General features: G+C 51.7%; 1 long non-coding RNA gene across 1 annotated transcript in view; it reads left to right on the forward strand.

The window, feature by feature from the left end:
• The window catches only part of LOC125126350 (uncharacterized), an 89,234-nt gene that overhangs the window by 18,836 nt on the left and 61,790 nt on the right, over positions 1–8,608 (forward strand). The window contains exon 4 of the long non-coding RNA XR_007134602.1: positions 2,607–2,887. This is a non-coding gene — a long non-coding RNA (uncharacterized LOC125126350). The remainder of the gene's footprint in view (positions 1–2,606; positions 2,888–8,608) is intronic.

Here is an 8,608-nt window from a genome sequence, read left to right on the forward strand (position 1 = left end):
AGGCTAGGGGTTGAATCAGAGCTACAGCTGCCGGCCTACACCACAGCCACAGCAGCATGGGGTTCGGGCCATGCCTGCAATGTACACCACAGCTCATGGCAACACCAGATTCTTAACCCACTGAACAAGGCCAGGGATTGAACCTGCATCCTCATGGATGCTAGTCAGATTCCTTTCTGCTGAACCATGACGGGAACTCCTTGCCACTCGTCCATCTGCTTGCTGCCTTCCAAAAACGTGCTGACATCTTTCATCAGCTGCTATCTCCTCCCTATTTGCATAGATCTTGTGGATTTGTAACGCTTTTTACTCCTTTATAGTTACTTGTAGTAGGGCTTTGGGAGGGAGCAGATGGAGATTCACAAGAGATTTAACCAGAAGTTGTTTAGGGTCCATTTTCAATCTCAAGAACTTGAAGGGAACAATTTCCAGGCCACATTCTGAAATAACTCCTGCTGTCAATCAACACAGTCACTTTTGTTGTGGGCTAGGTGTTTCTTTGTGGGAAATGGAGCAAAGTCCAAACACACACATTGTTTAAACATATTAGTAAAACACTCTTGACCTTTTGAATAAGATCCAAATGTGTTTTCTTTGCTTTGGTCTAGGAATGGGAACAGAGAGATATTTTGAAACATGGCCCCAGCCTGGCAATGCTAACCAGACCTGCTCTGTCTTTTGGGCTTGAATAGAAGCAGGGAGAATGCTGAAACACCATCTTCTTTGAATTAATCATGAGCCCCACCTCTCTTGCTATCCTGTGTTGACACATTACTGCCATTGTGTCGTATCTGCTGGTGGATCTCCTTTCATCTGCAGGCCACACAAAACCCTCTTCATTTAAAGCTGCACACGTGGCTCCTGAATTAAGAGGGCATTTTAGCAAAAATTCCTCATTCCTCTTATTGAAGGGCTCAAAGTCTTAGGGAGGGATCAGTGCTGTTTCAGTGTGTTCTATCTAAAGTCCAGACAAGCTAAGGAGGGAGAGCAGGGCCAGGAGGCTGTCACAGGGATAGGTGGCTCTGTCGGGTGGGGCAAGAGGTTAGCAGGGGTTAGAATGAGTCATTCAGGATGGAGAGGGCCTTGAATGCCACAGTAAGGACTTTGCACTGTCCTACAACCAGTGGGAGTCACCCAAGGAATCTTGAGCTGGACAGTGACAGGAGATAAACTGTGCTTTAAGAAAATTAAGCTGATAGCTGTGGGTGGGAAGGTTTGGAGTAGGCAGAGGCTGGAGTCTAGGCAGCCAGTTAGATAAAGTGGCTCTTGCTCTTGGCTGCACAGATCACTGGGAGAGCTTTTTAAAAGTCTAGATACTGCCCTCTACCCTGTGAGATTTTGATTCAGGTGATCTGGGAGGGGACCAAGAATCTGCGTTTTTGGGGGGGTTTTTTGGCCACGCCCAAGATGTGCATAAGTTCCCCAGGTCAGGAGTTTCTGTCACGGCTCAGTGGAAATGAATCTGACTAGTATCCATGAGGATGCAGATTCGATCCCTGGCCTCGCTCGGTGGATTAAGGATCTGGTGTTGCCGTGAGATGTGGTATAGGCCACAGACGAGGCTCAGATCTGGTGTTGCTGTGGCTGTGACATGGACCAACGGCTATAGCTCCAATTTGACCCCTAGCCTGGGAACCTCCAAATGCCATGGATGTGGCCCTAAAAAGACCAAAAAAATAATAAGTTCCCCGACCAGGAATCGAACCCAAGCCACAGCAGTGATAACACCAGATCCTTAAGCCATTGTACTATCAGGGAATTCCAAATCTGAGTTCTTAATCCATTCATCAGGTGCAGCACATGGAGGGAGGAAGGCGAAGGGGAGGAAGGGAGGCCCACCTGACCCCTGCCTGTTTCAGGCCTGAGGGGAGGGAAGCCTGAGGAAGATCATTAAGTGGGGCCTGGAGAGCCACATGGAGGCTGGGGCCCTCCTCCAGGAGAACCTAGAAGAAGATCAGATTTAGGAGAAAGTGATGACGGAACATTCAGGATACCCCAGGGGCCTGACACGTGGGGGGAGAAGATTGTGAGCACCTGGCTCCCACTTACGGGGGAAGTAAAGCTGGGAAAAAGGAGACCTCTGTTCAGGCCCCTCTGGTGGCACATGGTCTTGGACACATGCGTGGCTGCACGTGGACTGGATGTGGACACACAAATAGTTGCCTTCTGCAGGAGGCAGAAAGTGTGGTGGTTCAGAGACTGGGTCCTGGGGTCCAGCAGCCCTACCCTTGTGACTCTGGGAGCCTCAGCCTCCTCACCGATAGAAAGCCAGTGATGCTAGCAGTTAACTCAATATGGTTGTTGTGATGACTTGATGAGGTGCTGCATGCCAAGGCTGGGCACAGAGCCTGGCACGCGGGGAGCCCTTCATAACGGCAGCTCTGAGTAATACCAGAAAAAATGTGATCTCACTTCTGAAGCCAGGGAGCCAGGAAGTATTTCATTCAGTGTATCTCACATCTGAAGCTGGAGGGCCATGAAGTATTTCATTCAGAGTTGGGAGACAAGTCCGCAGGAATGCATGAAGCCTTGCATGTGTTGCTACCCCACTCGGGGTGTCTTCCTCTGGGTGTGTGTTTGGTGAGTCCTTTGCCTTTTATTTCTAGGACTCCTGGAGAAATGACAGTCCCTTGCTGCTGCCTTTAATTGGAGAGGAGCTCAGAGACCCGAGATGATAATTATGACGCCTTGCATGCCGAGCTCGTCAAAAGCCTGCCATTGTCCTTGCTGTCACCCTGAACAGCTCTGACAAACCAAACCCTGCAGACCCCGGAGCGTGCCCTGGGTCTCTCAGCCAGGCCTTACCTGGGAACTCTGAGTGACGGTGACATGTAGGCCGCAGGAAGACACACAGTAAACCCAGGAGTCTGTGATGAGCTCAGAAGAGGTGAGTTGATGATCTGCTATTTATAGCCCCAGCAAGAGGCTCTGGCCGCCAGCTCCACGTGAGGCTGGGTGGAAATGATGCCTTCTCCAAGAGCACAGAAAGAAATCAGTGATTCATGGGCAGCAACCACTTGAATTACAAATGCTCCTGCGCCCCAGCCGTGCCGGCCTTTCAGACGCCCACTTTGGAAGCGTGTTGAACAGGCTAGCCCACTGCCTCCTGTCTGCGTGCCGTCGGATAGGATGTGAGCACAGGCGGGTTCTGTCTCAACTAGGGCCCTGAGAAGGGCAGCAGTTCTCCTCAGAGAACCCCAGGAGCCTGAGCCTGCCCCTGCCAGAGTCTCAGCCTGAACCCGGTCAGGGCCGAGGAAAAGGCCAGAGAGAAAGGGCAGTTCCTGCTCCTGCCGTCTGTGTCCAGGGGCAGTGCTGGCCACGGAGCAGCTTCCTGATGACACTTGTCCTGCTGAACGTGCAGAAATGCGCAATGAGGAGTTCCTGGTAGCTTTTGGATTTTTTCCCCCCACTTCCGCAGCCCAGTATCTGTCACCTGAAATAGTGGTTGTGTATTTCCCTTGGTAACATCTTGGCTTCCAGGCCAAAGTCTACTTGGAAGCCCCAGTTCAACTCACAGTCGGGGAGGAATGTGTTGGGGGGTCTCTGAGCTTGCAAGGGTTGATCAGGATAATTAGGCATAAACCAGCACAACTCCGGAGCCAGACCACCCCGGCTCAGTTTCCATCTCCACACTTGTCAGCTACGTGGCCGCCGTGACATTCCTCTCTCAGACTCAGTTTCCTCCCTGGTAAAGTGGAGGCAGTAACAGATCCTGCCTCACTGGGTGGTGGGGAAGATGAAAAGGAAGAACATATGCGAAGTGGTCAGTGCTGTGCCTGGCACACGGATGGGCTCAGTGAGTGGGAGCTGCTGCTGCTGCCTGCTGCTTCTTGCTGTGGTATCTGGGCGCCTGCACTGAAGCTGCTCCTTCGCCCACGGCCTGTGGCACTGAGGCTCCTTAGAAGACCTCCTGCCCATTGCGTGCATACCCCACGCCATGCTGTGCCGTGTGATGGAGTTCACCTTGGGGCAGCTCGGCCCTTTGTATCGTCTGCTCCTGCCCTAGCTGAGGAATCAAGGGCTGTCCCTTAGGTTGGGTCTTGCCTGGGCTCGACCAGCTCACTCTTCCACTCCTCTGGGCCTGGGAGGCCCTCGGGGGATTAACTATCACCAAGGACTTGACCTGAGGGTCCCAGGTATTAACTTGAGGTCTGTAGCCAGCAGGTTGCCCACCAGGGTAGGACCTGGACCGCAGACAGGTTGGCCCCCTCCCCAACCACTGGACACACAGCACAAAGTGCTGATTCATGGAGGCCCATGCCGCCTTGGCTGTGTGTACATTCTCTCATCTCCAGCTGTCGGCCAAAACAGAATTGTAGCTGTCACTTTGGCAGCAAGATGCTGTGATGTGTCCTAACACAAATGCCTCTGCTCCACGCCCGTGAGCTGAGGGGAGATGGGAGGAATCCGCAGCTGCTCCCGTGGAGAGAACTGTTCTGGAAAGTGGTCTGTGTGATGTGCAGCCAGGCACAGCCTCTGGGTTGTGTGTACACCAGGGTAAGGCCCTGCCGTAGAGCAGCCAGTGGCACACTGCATCTTCATCTGCATAATGCAGTTCTGATGACATCAATTAATAAGAGAGGCTGCCACTTAAATGAGGCACTTGGGGCAGCTACAAGGGCCTGGAAAACAGCCTCTAGACTTAGGCATAAGTTGGACTGTGGAGTGCACGGGTTGAATGAGTGGGTAGCCCGTGGCACACATGGTGTAGGTAGATGGTGCCAGAGATATATCTGGGGCCAGATTATGAAGCAGGGGACTTGAAGGCCAGGCCGTGAAGCTCAGACCTGATCCTGTAGGCAATGGGGAGCCACTGAAGGACTTAAGGGAGAGAGGGTGATGTAGTCACAAGACACTGGGTGTCTGAGCTCAAACATCCCCACATAATGGCACTGAGGGTAAGGCTCTCCCTCCTCATGGCAGTGCTGTGCCGCTTGGAAAGGTAGCCCCAGGATTCAGGCGTGGCCATAACTCTGTGTTTAGTGGGTAAGGGCAGGAAGGGTCAGCTCCAGTCAGGCCAGCTGAGTGTGCAGCAAGTGAGAGGAGGTACTGGGCTTGGGCCTGCCTTCTTGCTGGTCCTCCTAGGCCAGAGTTCATTAATGAAGCACCCGAGTGCCAAGTGCAAGGGACTGTGCACCCTGGTGTCAAAGGGCGGGGGAGGCTCCTGGGGCTGAGAGGGGTCCCACTGCCTGTGGGTGTTGCTCCACCCCCGCCACACACACCCTAAGGAAACAGCAGAGGCAAACAGTTAAGCTTGGGGGAATTCCTGGAAGGAAGGTTCTATCATCATGAACTTGAGTAAATGTCAGTTTATAGGCTGGTTCATGAAGACAGAAGAATGTAAGTGTTGGGAGCTGTTACTAGTGGGTGAGCCACTCATGCACATGGAAGCCAGAGCACATCTGGACCATCATGTGAGTCAGGAGGGAGGAGTTCCCACCATGGCTCAGTGGAAATGAATCTGACCAGTATCCATGAGGATGCAGGTTTGATCCCTGGCCTTGCTCAGTGGGTCGGGGATCTGGCGTTGCTGTGTGATGGAGGTCTCAGATGCAGCTCAGATCCCGCAGTGCTGTGGCTGTGGTGTAGGCTGGCAGCTGTAGCTCCGTTCGACCCCTAGCCTGGGAACCTCCATGTGCCGAGGGTGTGGCCCTAAAAAAAAAAAAAAAAATCAGGAGGGAAGACAGGCTTCAATTGACAAAAAATTTGTGTGTCCTGCTCAGAAGTGCATTGTTGTACAAGAAGTGGTTTGGCAGTGATTCTTCTTCCCTTTCACTTGCAAGCCAGGGAGGGCGGGACGCCTGTCAGTTGTCAAGGGAAGTAGGGCAGGGAAGGAATGTTCCCGTTCTGGCATGATCTTCCATCTCTTCCCTGAGCTGGCTGCCGGGAGGGCGGGAGGGCGGGAGGGAGGAGGTGCGGCAGGTATTGAGCAGTGAGGAGGATCCCTCATCTGGGGAGCCCCGGACACAAGGTGTGTGTGGAGGGTGCCCGGAACCCTTCAGCTATGGGCAGAGCCTGAAGCTTGTCCTCTTCCCCGAGGACAGGCAACACGTCATAACCACCACTGTCTGCCCAGGGCGTGCTTGGAGCAGCAAGCCAAGATGTAGTTTTTTCTATTTGGTTTGCTTTTTCCTTTAAATTTTAACATGTATCAGATTAAAAAAAAAAAAATATATATATATATATATATATATAGCATACAATCAGAAAAGTCCAAACAACCATATATACAGCTTAATGAATAATTATAAAGTTAATGTTATTATTTTTTATAGAGAAAAGTATTTTAAAAGAAAACAAATGACCCTTAAACCTTTGCCTGGCCAACTTCCACTGCAATTCTTTTAACAGAGTTAAAAAATTAAAGTAGTGCCAGGAGTTCCTGTTGTGGCGTAGCAGAAACAAATCCGACTAGTATCCATGAGGATGTGGGTTTCATTCTCCCTAGCCTCGATCAGTGGGTTGGGGATCCAGCGTTGCCATGAGCTGTGGTGTAGGTCGAAGACACGGCTCGGATCCTGCACTGCAGTGGCTGTGGCGTAGGCCGGCGGCTGTAGCTCCAAGTCAACCGCTAGCCTGGGAACCTCCATGTGCTGAAGATGAAGCCCCAGAAAAACAAACAAAAAATTAAAAATTTTTTTTAAATTAAAGTAGTACCGAAAGAGATAAAATGAAAAGTGAGTGCCTCTACATTCCCTTTTTCCCATGGGTGACCCCTGACATTTTCATGTGTATCCTAATTTTTTTTCCCTGCATCACTAATATTTCTGAAGTGAGTATGTGATCATACAGGCTTTGTCTCTATTTAACGATAAATTTTAGCTGAGGATATAACCATGTTTAGTCCAAGATATAACATTAACCTGTGTCCAAGATTTCGTTTACTAACTCGTTGATTAATGAGAGGACCACTAAAACGTTACCGCCAAATCAAAGGAGCGCTCAGAGTATCACCCATGACAGTCAGATAAGGAATGCGGAAATGATTTTAGAAATGGATGCAAAATTGCCCCGAATCCACAAGGCAATAGTCAGTTGTATTCCGTCAGACCCACGCCTTTTGACTGTGAACAGGAATTACTTGCCGTGCTCTCAAGGCCTTACAGCCTCACTTCCATCTTTAGAGTTGAGAAATGTCTAAAGACACCGAAAGGCAGCAAGAGCCTAGGTGGTTAAGTTATTCCGGACATCGGCTAAAGGTCCACGTCTTTCACAGTTTCCCCTACACTTGTACTTGGCTCCCTACCTACATCCCTCCTTGGAATTCCCTGCGGACAACCCCTGCTGCCCTGTTTATACCAGCTGACACGCTGCCCGTGTTCCAGGGGATGGGCCAGGGCTGAAAGCCGAGCCTGGGCAAACCAGCCGTCACCCAGGCTGAGCCAGCAAAGTGCTCCCAAGGCCCTGACACTCTGCCTCTTTGGTGGTGGGCCCGGGAGTTGTGAATCAGGCTGACTCAGGACTGGCAGTCTTGTTGGGCCTTGTAAGATATGGTTAAGGGATTTTCAAAAAAAGGGAACAGATGAGAAATGCAGGGAGAAAAGGCCTGGGGTCCGGTACAAGAGACAAAAGGTCTAGCGAGCTTCCAGTTCATGGAGTGACTTTGTGCATTTGGACTCTGTGAGAGTCCTCCGTTAGGCTCCGGTCCGCTTGGGTGGGTGTCTGTTCCAGTCACTCCTTACCTAAGGGAATAGCTGACATGCAAGATGTACTGTGACCTAAGGGGCTAGAGGGGTGTCTGAGGCAGTTTCCCACAGAGCCCAGGGTATGCGTTGGCACCATGGGGCGTTCCATCAGCCAGGGAACAGGGAGCAGAGTGGTCTCTGATACGGTAGAAAAGGACAAATAGCTGACTCAGTCTGTACCCCTGGACAATCGTCTCATCTCCTATGGGCAGGTTTTCTTTTATCAAAAATGGGGGACGAGAGTTCCCGTCGTGGCGCAGTGGTTAACGAATCCGACTAGGAACCATGAGGTTGCGGGTTTGGTCCCTGCCCTTGCTCAGTGGGTTAATGATCCGGCGTTGCCGTGAGCTGTGGTGTAGGTTGCAGACGCGGCTTGGATCCCGTGTTGCTGTGGCTCTGGCGTAGGCCGGTGGCTACAGCTCCGATTCGACCCCTAGCCTGGGAACCTCCATATGCCGTGGGAGCAGCCCAAGAAATAGCAAAAAAAGACAAAAAAGGGGGGGGGGAACAATGCTCTTTCTAGCTGGTATCCCAGGGCCCCATGGAGGTCAAGTGGGAGGCATGGGTCTGAGGCTACTGCCAAGGCCAGTCATGTGGTAGGAGCTGAGCCCACAGCTTTGGCAGGACCGGAGAGCTCAGCCCTGCCGTAGAAAGTGCTTTGCAGAAGAGGTTTTGTGCAAAATGGCCTGTCAAGATTAACTGACGGGAGGCTCTCAAGCAAAGGATCAGATTTCACACACACGCACACGCACACGCACACGCACACACACCCTGCATCCCCCCCCACCCCCACACACACTTCGGCTGTCCTGAGAAAGAATGTTCACTGAGCGTCAGGCAAGTGCATCTCGATCACGGTTTTCCACACCTGCACCGGGTCCTTCCCGCCATCTTCATTCACTCACTGGACAAGTTTTGGGTCC

The sequence above is a fragment of the Phacochoerus africanus genome, chromosome 4, assembly GCF_016906955.1.
Source record: "Phacochoerus africanus isolate WHEZ1 chromosome 4, ROS_Pafr_v1, whole genome shotgun sequence".
Classification (NCBI taxonomy): domain Eukaryota; kingdom Metazoa; phylum Chordata; class Mammalia; order Artiodactyla; family Suidae; genus Phacochoerus; species Phacochoerus africanus.